We start from the raw sequence: 13,314 nt of genomic DNA, 5'->3' as shown, positions 1-13,314 counted from the left end.
CTGAAAAATGCACACAAAATACCATTCACAACTCATGTTATCCCATGTTGAGTGAAACAGGATATTCAACATGGAATAAAATGTAGGGCGGGACTTGATTTTATCCATAGAGAATTGATTGGATCATGAAAAGTGGGTCTCACAGTACACATAAAACAGAATGGAGCATTTGCATTTCCCCAAGCATGAGGGATTTGTGATTTCAGCTGAAAATTGAGTAAATTAGTACATTTTGTTGAAAGATTATGAAGACAAACATTTTTGTTGTTGTTGTTGTTCATTTATTTGGAATACTGTGCACCTATGAAGTGTGCACACTATGACCAAAAACAATGTTGTTTCATGTTGAATTTAATATATGCACAGTATATTTATATATACAGTAGATATAGTGTAAACAATGCTATGAAAAACATGTTTTTTTTCACAATACCTCACGGTAATCCCTCATATGGAAATTATACTTGTATTGTTAAATACCTTTTTCTCAGACTCTACTGTAGTTTCATCCTTTACAATAATGTTAATCAGAATCGAATATATTTTTAGAACACTGCAAAAACAAATGTATAATGTATAGCACTGTATCACAGTTCCCTGTACATGAAAATGCAAATGTACAGTAGGTTATTTTATCCACAGTAACACTGCTTTCACATGAAACCCTTATTCAGTGATTTCAGCCGTCTTTCAATCTATTTCAGTTGTTCAACAGAGCAGAAAGATCTTTTCCTTTTCTCTCTGAGACCTCCCTATGAAATGAAATATTCATATCCACTACATATTTCTTCATCCATGTCATTTTTTGTCTAAGACGGGCACCTCTCCCTCAATGCGGGTGGTACCCACCCATAGCATCAGCTTTTTTTCCCTCCCCAGTCTTCTCCAAGCATATTAGATGATATTACCTCTCAAGGATGTCCTCGATACAGCACTTATCACCATGGGGACTGCAATAGGGGGAAATAATGAGACCTGATTTATATTTCAAAGTGTCTCCAGCAAGAAACTGATAAGAGACCTCGATAAAGGAGAATGATGCTGGTGATGGTGAATGGGAGATAGAGGGGAAGGTTGGAGATCATTGCGGGGTGACAGTGGTTAAATAAAGTTAAAGATTACCTCTAACCTTTTGAGATGCCAAAGATCCTCCCTCTAACACCATTATGACGAAGAGGTAATTGTGGAAACATGATGGCCTGCAGGATGGTTTGGCTCTAGCGGTTCAACGATTGCCTACCGTAATGATGATTAGTGTAATGATATGAGTTTTAAGCTCTTTCTATTGAAGGCTATTTGCAGAAATGAAGAGAGAGAGTGAGATATTGAGTTTATTGACTACAAATGGTGGTCAACAGTTGCACTCATTTGGCACTCTTGAAATATTAAATAGGGTTTAGAGTTTAGATAAGGACCCATGCAATTAAAGGAATATTCTGGTTTCAATACAAGTTAAAGGGATAGTTCCCAGAAATTAAAATTCTGTCACTCGCAAACAACATTTTTGAGAAGAATATCTCAGCTCTATTAGTCCATACAATGCAAATGAATTATTGCAAGACCTTTAAAGCTCCACAAAGGACATAAAGGCAGCATAAAAGTAATCCATAGAATTCCAGTGGTTAAATCCATGTCTTCAGAAGTAATATGATAGGTGCGGGTGAGAAACAGTTACATATTTAAGTCCTTTTTTACTATAAATTCTCCACCTGCCCAGTAGTTGGCGATATGCACGAAGAATGCGAATCGACAAAAAGAAATTAAGAAGAATGTGAAAGTGAAAAAGAAAGTGGAGATTTAGAGTGAAAAAGGACTTAAATATTGAACTGTTTCTCACCCACACCTATCATATCTGTCATATTTTACCGAAACACCAAAGGAGATGCGAGGCAGAATGTCCAACCAGCTCTTTTCCATGCAGCTACTGGTGATTTGGATGAGTGATTTACAGTATGAGTGAGTGGATGGTGATTTATATAGCCTTCCTCCAAAAAGGACAAAAAACAGGTCATAAAAGTAGCCCATATAACTAGTGTGCTCTATTCCAAATGTTCTGAAGCCATACGATAGTTTTGTGAGAGGAACAGGCCAAAACTGTAATTCAGTTTCTCGTTTTTCACTAATCATCTTTTAGAAACCCGACTCTTAAAAATGCCACGTTGAAGGCATTGACACTAAATGGCATTGGTACTCATGTGTCCCGTGACCCAATATGATGGCAAATTTGCATCATAGGTTCCATATTTGATTTGAGAACTACAATATAGGAAAAATGTTCAGTAAGATATGAAGCTATCATTTGTGGTCACACAAAGTTTTCACATGACATCAGAAGACCTGAATAAAGTGAAACGTATCATATTGACTAATTTTATAGGAGCTTTTTTAGTCATTTTGGAGTGAGGCTTGATAAATTACCATTCACCAAACACTAATTTCATTGTGAAAAGAACAGCTCGGACAGAATGAAAGAAGAAAAAGATAGAAAATAATAGAGGATTGGAACAAAATAGGGTTGATGAACTATTCCTTTAAAGACCGTTTTAATTTAATTAAGCCCAGCTGAGAAAGTCACTTGTTTAGTTAAACGACTGTGACATTGACCTCAGGGGAACAACCAATTACGCGTTCCTAAGCGCCAAGAATTGTAATAACATAACCTACTGTATTGTGCGTTCCAAATAAATGAGAATTCGGTAACACTTTAGAATACTGTATCTTATTTAATGCATAACTAATAAGGAATTACTGCAGAACTAATAGGTAATTCTTCATTAACACTTAAGTCACTACTATTAACTACTAAGGAAGATGTGTTAACTAATCAGTATGTAATAGCATTTTATAATTGTGTTTAGTAACAATTAGCTAATCAATAACTATTGAATTCAGTCATGCCTCCTAAGAACTACTTTTAATTATCTACTAATTCAGCTTCAGGAGAAATAACTATTAAGTAACTACGAATGAACAGTCGTATACAATTAGCCATTACAATAATCAGGTTGTGGCCCTTTCTTCTTCCTTACTTCTAATGTTATTATTATTATTATTTCTATGGAAATGCAATATGCATTTCGTGGAATTACCCATTGGGTCCTGATCTCATCATTATTGAGTCTTTGATTACATGAACAAAGTTGTTTACACCAAATATTAATTTAGCTTTCTATGATGTTAATTGAGAAGTGAAAACTATTTATGGCATTGTTTTTGATAACAAATTCACTAGACAACATTTTACACAAGTTTCTAAGACTTTTCCCCGGTACTTTAGGACACCATTATAACAATGATGATGGCATAGTTATTATGACATTATGACAATGACAACATACCTCTTCTGCTTTTTTGCATTTTGTGTTTTGCTTTCTTCTCTGATTTTTTCTTATGTTTCCTCGATTTGTGGGGTGAAGAGGAAACAGATGAATCAGAGGTGGAATAAGATACAGATTCATCGGAAGAGGATGAAGAGTCACATTTTTGACTTTTTTTCTTTTCCTTTCTTGCCCTTCTTTTCACCTTCTTGTTTTCTTCATGCAAGTCGTCTAGTTCATCGGAACAGTCAGGGTTAACAATCAAACTTGGGGTTTTGGAGGAAGCTCCTTGCATCTCATCCTTTGTTGACAACGCTGATAAGAAATACAAACAAAACTACATTTAATTTAATTTTAATTATTTGGCATCCTACACATGAGCTACTACATTGATTAACACAAACCAATGCATTTGGACAAGACTTGTGTGCTTGTAAATTGTTTACCAATTTAAATACTCTTACAATTTAAAATAATTACTTAGCATATATAAATGTTCAAAATACAGCACAGTAAAATAATATAAAGATGATTTTATTCATTTAGCAGATGTTTTTATCCAAATAAACTTAAAATTGAAGAAACATACAAACCAAAATGATCCTTATGAGGCAATAAAAAAGTGCAAGCAGAAAGGCTATTGAGAGACTGTTGAAAGATCTAAATCAGTCATTGTATATTGTATGCATTAAACTTATTATTTTTTTATGAGTAAATCTTTTTAAAGTTTTAACAATTTAAATTAGTGCATATTAATTTTTTTTTTTTTTCAAATGTACAGAGAGCATTTTACCATTTGTCAGACTGCTGCGCAGGAAATCCCTCTCACTCTCTAGGTCTCTGCATTTGTCCTCAAGTTCTTTGATTTTTTATTTCAAAAATGAGTTTTCTTCCTTACTTTTCATTAAGGACACCTGCTGGGTTGATGCTGGTGGTGCTGATGCTTCTGTTGAAACAAAACATTTTATTTATGTTGTGAGTACAGCCAAAGTTGATTGGATTTATTATTAGATTAAATATAAAATATCATATAAAATAAGAATGTCATATAACATTTAATAAAAATAAACATTTTCTTAATGTTGTGTTAATAATAAGTTACAGAACTCAAAATGTTCCACTGCGCAAAAAGAGCATTTATTGTTTTCACCCTGCAAAAACAACTAGTTTTAAAACGTAGAAATAGATATATTTAAGTAATGCGTGTAGTCTAAGTAATATTTCCCACAGTTTTAATTTTACTCATTAAACTGGTAATCAAGGTTTACCAGGACTATTCACTAGCAGAAAACAGGAAGTTGCGCAGCTCTCCTTTGTTTACAGTGGTTACCAGGGTAACCGATCTATTTCTGCTTTTTTTATTTTTATTAGCATTTCATTCGGCCCATTAGGCAGCATACACACAGCATACGGCATACATGGAAAATAAATTAAAAGTTCTAAAACACTAAACACTTATTTGCGGTATTTTGAAGTGGCCATGATAACAATACCATGCATGTTCATACCGAATTCTGTGACCCACCTAATTTTGTGACCGCATATATAATGTAGTGACAGTACCGGCATATGTCTAAATGATTAGATGCTAATACTGTACAACTTTGAAAAACATATAATGAAATATACAATTACCGGCTTCTTCGTCATCCTCGTCGATCAGACGTTGAGGTCGTGCCCTTTTGCACTGATTTTTCCTCTCCATTGCCATGCTTTCTTCCGAGCTGGAACTGTATGTCCTACGTCGATTCTCAATACGTAGATATATTTGCATATAACGCCCATGTCTGCTGATGAATTCAATCATTTGGTGTGACTCCTCCCCATCGAGTTCATTACTCCAAAGTGCAATTATATTAAAGGCTGGCTTTATTCCAGTTATTTGAATATCTTCCAACATTTTAATAACGTTTCTGTTTTTCATTCTGTCTTTCTCAAATTGTATGCATGCCATGTTTGGTAGCTAAATGCCTCTTAAATAAAACGCTACTCTCTGGATCTTTTGAACCAGTTCGTAAATAGGACTGATCCGAATGGGCATATACTGTAGATCCAAATCCCTTTTAGGTTTGCTTTTAGATTTAGATACTTTTGTGTACGTCCTGGGATCACATTCACTTTCCCTGAAATTTCAAAACTAAAGCTTCGAAATGGTAAGTTATAATACTATCACCTGAATAGCTCAAGCTTGTCCAATGAGTGCACTGCTTTTTCAGATATTAAGTGGCGCAAGGGTAGTAGGCTACGCACATTTTCCAAATTAGGACAAAAAGGCGCCAACTAAATCAGATGTTGTAGGTGTTTATTTATTTATTTATTTATTTTCAGAGTTCATTAGTGTATATCTATTTGGTTGGTTGCAGGTTTTTGAACAACGAAATAACTTGGAATGAAAGTTGTTAGAACAAAATTATTATTTTTTTTTTTTTTTTTTAAACTACAATTTATCATGCTAAATTGAATATTGTACGATATTGTACCGGTAGGTAATATATAGATAGATTTAATATCCTGAGTCAAAAGCTTAGATTGGTCTGTAAAGATGCTTTAAAGAGGTATAGAAAGAAGACTGGACAGAATATGGGTGGAAGAACATAGTTCATTGTTATAGATAAAAGCAACTTCTGCCATAAAAGGAAGGTGGGATATCTTTTTTATTATTATTAATTTTATGTTTAACAGTTCTAGGGACATTTCACAGTTGATGCCAACATTGAAACCACCATATATATATATATATATATATATATATATATATATATATATATATATATATATATATATATATATATTAAAATAGTAAAAAAGCTTTTAAACACACTTCCATTTATATGTGCATAATAAGTAAAAAAAAAAACACACACACACACAAAAAAACATAGAAAACAAAGTTTAAATACATGTGTACTGTAAAATATTTCCCTGTTAAATGACAGTAAACTACTGGCAGCTACATTTGCCAGCATAAAACTAATTCTACAGTGTACTGTAATCAGTTTATTACTGAAAAAAGCATTACAGTACTGTGCTGTATAGAATATAAGCTTTACAGTATAATACTGTCAATTACACTGTTGCAATTATTCTGTTATTTTACTGTTCCTACAGTAATTTCGATTAACTGTTACTTACTGTAAAATTCATTAAAGTACTCTTTAAAGTATAAAGTATGCTCTTTAAAATATAGCAATGCTAGAAGCTAATATTTTATTATTTTTTACATTCTAAAATTAAACCTTCTGAAAAATGCTTGCATAGAAATGGCTCAGACAAGAATGACATTACAAATTTAGTTTTTAATTAATTTTATTAAATTCAATACAGTATATCACACAATCAGTAACTGACAAATTAAAATAAAGATTTTTTTTTATTTTATTTTTTACATTTTTTTATTATTATTTTATTTTACATTCTTGTTACTAAACTGAATTGTACATGTTTCTTTGTAAAACATAAAATTGTATTATTTTAATGTAGTTTGGATGAAAGTTATGTAGAGTTTGTTTAAACACATTAATTTTAAAGCACAAAGCTTATGCATGAAATCAGAAAAAAAACAGTTGTTAACAGTATTTTTTTTAAAATTTCTAGTATGGACATGGAAGAGTAGGTGAAACATGGAAAAGGAAAAAGTGGGTGTTCGGCATGCTGGCCATAAAGGCTCAAAGATGACCTATTTTGCGACTCGTAGAACGGCGTTCAAGACATCATCTCATTCCCATCATCAGAAGACATGTTTGCCCACGATCCACAATTATAAGTGATGAGTGGAGACCCTATAGGGCTTTGACAAGGCCGGGCTACTCTCACTACTCTGTGAATCACAGCAGGTTCTTTGTGAACCCAAATCATGGAGGGCACACACAACATATTGAAAGGGCATGGTCTATGTACAAAAGTCAGATCTGGAGATTGAGAGGCAACAAGACTGAGAAGCTCTTGAAGGAACACTTGGCTTGTATTGAGCGGTCTTATTGGATGGGGATGGAGCACAGATATGGTCCTCTGGGGCGTTTGATGAAGGACATTAGAAAGTATTACTGCATTTAAGGCATTACATCATATATTGTAATTCAAACATTACAACGTTCAGTAAAGTTGTTTGAGGATAGGAAACTAATAAAAAAAAGTGAAACAGACACTTGTGTCAAACTTTACTAAAATGCTAAATCAGTATAACAACTCAGTTACTACGTACCATGCTTGTTAAAGGTTTTTTTTTTTTTTTTGTCTCTCTCTCTCAAAACAATCACTTATTAATGGGGCTCCCTGTATTTTCACTTTAGAATACTGTTCCAGGTTGTAAGTAATTTCCTCATAATTATGTGGTAATTCTTTATTAATTACTCATGGGTTCCCTGTATTTTCACTTTAGAATACTGTTCCAGGTTGTAAGTAATTCTCTCATAATTATGTGGTAATTCTTTATTAATTACTCATGGGTTCCCTGTATTTTCACTTCCCCTCAGTCATTGCCTTATATACAGGAAATAATTTACCCAATGGTAATGTGATATGTGCTGAGGAAAACAAGAGACACACATACTATACTGTATATAAATCATAAACCTACCTGAGGTAAGTTGGCTAGTTAGGGCAAGGCACTTAGAGTGGGGATGGGGTTCCATTCCGTAGTTGATTTCTGGTTACAGACCACACTCACAAAGCAATTGACCATACAGGCCAAAACTTCTATTAAATTCGCTGTAATGACTCTTTTTGGGAGTGCAGTAATTCCATGAAATGCATATTGCATTTCCATAGTAATAATAATAATAATAACATTAGTAGTAAGGAAGAAGAAAGGGCCACAACCTGATTATTGTAATGGCTAATTGTGTACGACTGTTCATTAGTAGTTACTTAATAGTTATTTCTCCTGAAGCTGAATTAGTAGATAATTAAAAGTAGTTCTTCAGGAGGCATGACTGAATTCAATAGTTATTGATTAGCTAATTGTTACTAAACACAATTATAAAATGCTATTACATACTGATTAGTTAACACATCTTCCTTAGTAGTTAATAGTAGTGACTTAAGTGTTAATGAAGAATTACCTATTAGTTCTGCAATTCCTTATCAGTTATGCATTAAGTAAGATAACGTATTCTAAAGTGTTACCGAGAATTCTATGAACAGAGATTATATGAATGGCCCATACAATATTCTAGGCTTGACAAATCCATGTTCATCATTTGAATTTTGCTTTTGTCCAATTGTACATCACAGTTGAAGCCTTGTATACCTGAGCTCGGCTGAATAATCTATTGCTAAACTCTCAGAACAATTCAATTGACTGCATGCATTAAACGCACATAAAGTGATTTTCAGAGTGCGCTGCAGTTTCCTACTCAATATTTTATTGTCATTGTTCTCCAGCAGCGAAATCCGGTACAAAGACATCATTGAATAGACCTCCAAAGTGGATCCCCTTCTGATTTTACAACAGAATGTATATGTGCTAAAACTGAGCTCTTCGAAATGGCTTTGCACATGCAAATAAAGCCTTTCCAAAAGTTTTTTTTTTTTTTTTTACATGTGTCAGAATAATGAAACTCCAAGCATACCGATGCATGTTTTGCGAAATTGCTGCTCTCTGAAATGGCTTCACACTGTGATATCCCATCAAGTCTTACAAAATGCAATTTTTTTATCATAAAACAGATTTAGTTGCCTGGAGACATCAATTCAAGCTTCCAAAAGAAACTCTTTTACATCAAATTACTTCTAAACTTTATCTTTTGAAACTTTGCCTTTAATAACAAATATAATAGGTAATTTTAAAAGCCTGTATCTGTGCCTAGAGAGAAATGCAAAAACAAACATGTTTTCAAATTGTTTCTAAACATTTGAGAAGGGTGGAGTTGTTAAAGATACTCACTTAAAAATCTAGTGGCAGTAAATTATTTTTCGAGTGGGATCTGATCTAAAGACACTTTTTCCCATCAAGCGGCCTTCTTATCTGCCATCTGGCCCCATTCTGTCACCTCCACCATAAACCACTTCAACAAAACATGCACATTTTGCACTGAAAAAGCTACATCTTAAAATGCCAATACACACACCATCGCAAAGGTAACTGCAGAAACAATACACCTATGATCATATCATTGCGAGAGAATGAAGAAACAAACAATCTGTAAAGCACTTTTCACAGATCACACCAAACTAAAACTTGATTTGCATTTCCTAAGGGAAATAGTTTGCCAGGCAACAAAAGAATAGTGTTAAAGTTTTAGGTTAGTTTAGGTTTTAGGCTTTGTTTCTGTGTAAACCAAATGCCACATCAGAGCCGCTTTGCTGTTGTCATGACACTCAGTATGCATGCGTCTTGTTTTCGGTTGCTTATACGGTGTAGGGAGCATTCACACATGGCGGATTCATGCGTTTAAAACAGCTAGATAGAGTTCAATGGAATGAAGCGGAGCGCAGGGGTCTCAAGGTGTATTTAGTTAAAGTTTAACTACTTTTACATTATTATAGTATTGTAAAAACACAGCACTCATGGCACGATGAAAAAATAAAATAAAAAGTGCAGTGAGTTAAGGCAAAACAGACAAAAATGACTACATGCAACAATGCATCCTGTGTGAACGCCCCCTAAAGTCTGCCATACAGTATTTGGCCATTGTGTCATACTTTGATTTTTTCTTTTTTTCTTTTTCTTTTCAGTGCCGTAATAATCGTGCTTGAAGATGTTGTGTCAAGTTAAAGTTAATAGTTTCTAAAATAAATTTTGGTCTGTTTCTCATACAAAGCCATTGTGTGGCTTCAGAAGACCAGAAGACTTATATACAGTATATATATATATATATATATATATATATATATAGTGCTTTTGCATCCTTTTTGAAGCTTTAAAGCTCTTAAGAGGAAGAAACAGAGCAAGCATCCGAGATCTACACTAAAACCTTGCATATGCATGCGGCTCAGAAAGTGGCTGCCATATTTTGGGGCCGTCTTCCCTTGTCCATTTGACTGATGAGGCTGAGGCTGGTATCAATATTTCTACAAATAGAAGTAGAGGAGAGTAGAGGCCCAAACCCTGATCAAATATGTATGGTTGAGTCTGGCTGCTTTCCCATCAAATCAATCTAATGTGGGCTCAATGTGATTGATAAATTGTGATGAGATCACGCCCTTGGCAGAGAGCGGCACAGCAGCTCTGACAACATAGCGGCACAAGACAGCGGTATTCTTGTATGCCCAGTGCACTGACTGATGAGGAAGGGAATGACGGAGATGGGCACATTTGAGAGTAACTCATTGGTTGACGCTGCCGCAGGTCTGCTCATGGTTATCATGAGATGAAACACTGTAGGTGCTTGTTATGGTAGAGAATTAACATGTGAACTCATTTTGACAAGCTGTGCCTGCTGAGTAAAAAAAGAAAAGAGATTAAAAAGGCCCAAGGTGGTTTCCTGGTCTTAGCTGGTTTAGCTGGTCTCAATTTTGGCAAGCTGTGCCAGCTGAAATAAAAAAAAAAAATAATGAATAAAAATGGATAAAAACAGCTCAAACCAGCCTTAAGTGGTTTGCTGTCATTAACAGACTAGCCAGAATGTTTTTTACTGGTTTAGCTAGTTGGCCAGCTGGTCTCCTATCCTGACCAGCTGACAAAATCCTCTTAAACAACTAAAACAGCTTGGCCAGGCTGTGAGACCAGCTTTTTTTTTTTTTTTATGCATGATTTCCTGTAAAGCTGCTTTGAAACGATGTGTGTTGTGAAAAGCGCTATACAAATAAAAATGACTTGACTTGACTAGTCTGGTTTAGGCCGTTTTCTCACCCAGGGGTGCCAATGACTATTCCTACCCAGAATTGTAGAGTGAAAATAGTTGTTTCCTGTTTCTTATAAAGTCACCTTATAAACAGGAAGATCTCTATCCTTCTTGACTTCATGCTAAGAATAGCCAGCATGTGTTTCAGGTCCTGAGGATCGTAAACACAATCTGAATCCTCAAAAGACTCTGGTTGCATGCTGATGTCAGGTTCCATCAGGTCATGTATTGTATGGCCATCATGTAGGTGATTGACGGGATCCACCCAGAAGCCTGGAATGCTAGATTGACTCTTCTAGAGGTGACAGATCAACCCCCACCCCACGGCCTGTACTGTATACTGTGACAGCTAAGCCAAAACCATATGCACAGCAATTGGGAATACTACAATAACATCTTAAGGGCTTCCAAAGGGTCGTTAAAGGGGCAGACTAACATTTTTAAACACAATGTTTTATTTGTCAATTTGAAGTATGCACTTAAGCCAAGAAATTTATGATTTTGAACCAAATGGCATGTGCAAACAAACGATGCAAGACCTTTATTTAGTCACTGTGGCAATTACTTTTAACCAAATGGTTTCAAGGTGATTTTTAGAGGATGTATGAAGTCACTTACCTTCAAGTTGGCATCCTAATACAACAACATAAGTGTAATTAAAATACTTTTTTAAAGGAGTATTCCGGATTCAATACAAGTTAAGCTCAATCGATAGCCTTTGTGGCATAATTTTGATTGGCAAAAAAAAAAAAAAAAAAAACATTCATCCCTCATTTTCTTCAAAAAAAGCACAAATCTGGGTTACAGTGAGGCAATTACAATGGAAGAGAATGGGGGGCAGTTACCTAACCCCAATTCACTAAATTAAACCAATAAAAATTATCTGTATTTTGAGCTGTCTGGTCGGATTTGGCGCAGAATTGCTGGCTTATGTCGTTCATCCTTACGTCATTACGTCAAGTCCGCAAACACAGAAAAGAAGATCCGGCTGTCACGTGTTCCTGCAGGAGAAACAACGCTCTTCACTTCAGTTCAGTCAAACTTACACAGTTCAGGACAGCATCGCTGCAGTCTGGATGGATGTATATCTGTTCTACATTTGGCGAAGTTCTTTACTTGCTATAATGTTTGGATATGTTTTCTGGTAAGGTTGTTGAAGCTTATATTGGTTGTCATGCTTTTATGAATGAAACATTACTCATGTGTTAACCAATCGCTATGTATCTACATTATCCGGTGAAGTTACTGTAACATGTTTACTAATATGTATGACTTCTGAAGTTGACTTCTTGTAATTGTTATACTGCATATTTTTGCATGTTATTTTCATGTTTAATAAAGTATATTTCATCCCCATCATTATTGAATCCTTGTTTTATGTTTTTAGTTAATGGTGTTATTGTGTGCATTGCATATACATACTGCTGTAGTATTATGGTTCACTTGCATTATCAACTGAGGCTGTAAAATATAATATAAAAATAATAAAGTCTTCCATTGAACTAGTATCAGCCATATCACGTGTTTCACCTCTTCGCCAACGCACTATAAGTGTAAAATTCATTCATTCATTCAAAATATTTAACTAAGAGTGTTTTTATCTTCATCAAAGAAAGTAATATTTAAATGTTTAATCATATAAAATAATATCAACTTGAAAACAGCATGTTATGACTCCGGCTCTGAATATCTCCCAGTCATGATTACACACAGGCGATCTCCAGGTAAGCTGAAATCAAGAAGTTCATCCGCAAGAAAAGCAGTGGCGAAACACGACTGACGTAAAGCGTCCTTCCGCAAATTTCAACCAATTTTAAGTTTCAACCACAGATGTCGCTAGAGAACACACAGTTTTGTAGTGCAGTTTTAACAGAAGAATAAATGTAAGTGTTTTTATAAAAATAAGCTTCACATTTCTGCCTTTAAACCCTCAAAAATTGGCCCCATTCACTTCCATTGTAAGTGCCTCACTATAACCTCCATTTTTGCTTTTTTTTTTTTTAAAGAAAAGTAGGGATGAATCAAAATAAATTTTTGTGGTAATCAACATTGATTGAGCTTAACTTGTACTGAACCCGGAACATTTGTTTAAGGCACTGTATATTCCAATATGCTGTTGATGTTGCCCAATTTCCCTTGTTACACTGAGTTTCACTGTTTTCTTACAGTATTCCATTTTCACATAATTTGTTCTCAAGACATTTTTGAAAGGG

The sequence above is a fragment of the Myxocyprinus asiaticus genome, chromosome 27 (assembly GCF_019703515.2).
Source record: "Myxocyprinus asiaticus isolate MX2 ecotype Aquarium Trade chromosome 27, UBuf_Myxa_2, whole genome shotgun sequence".
Classification (NCBI taxonomy): Eukaryota; Metazoa; Chordata; class Actinopteri; order Cypriniformes; family Catostomidae; genus Myxocyprinus; species Myxocyprinus asiaticus.
The sequence above is the reverse complement of the archived record's forward strand: the minus strand, read 5'-3'. Positions refer to the sequence as shown.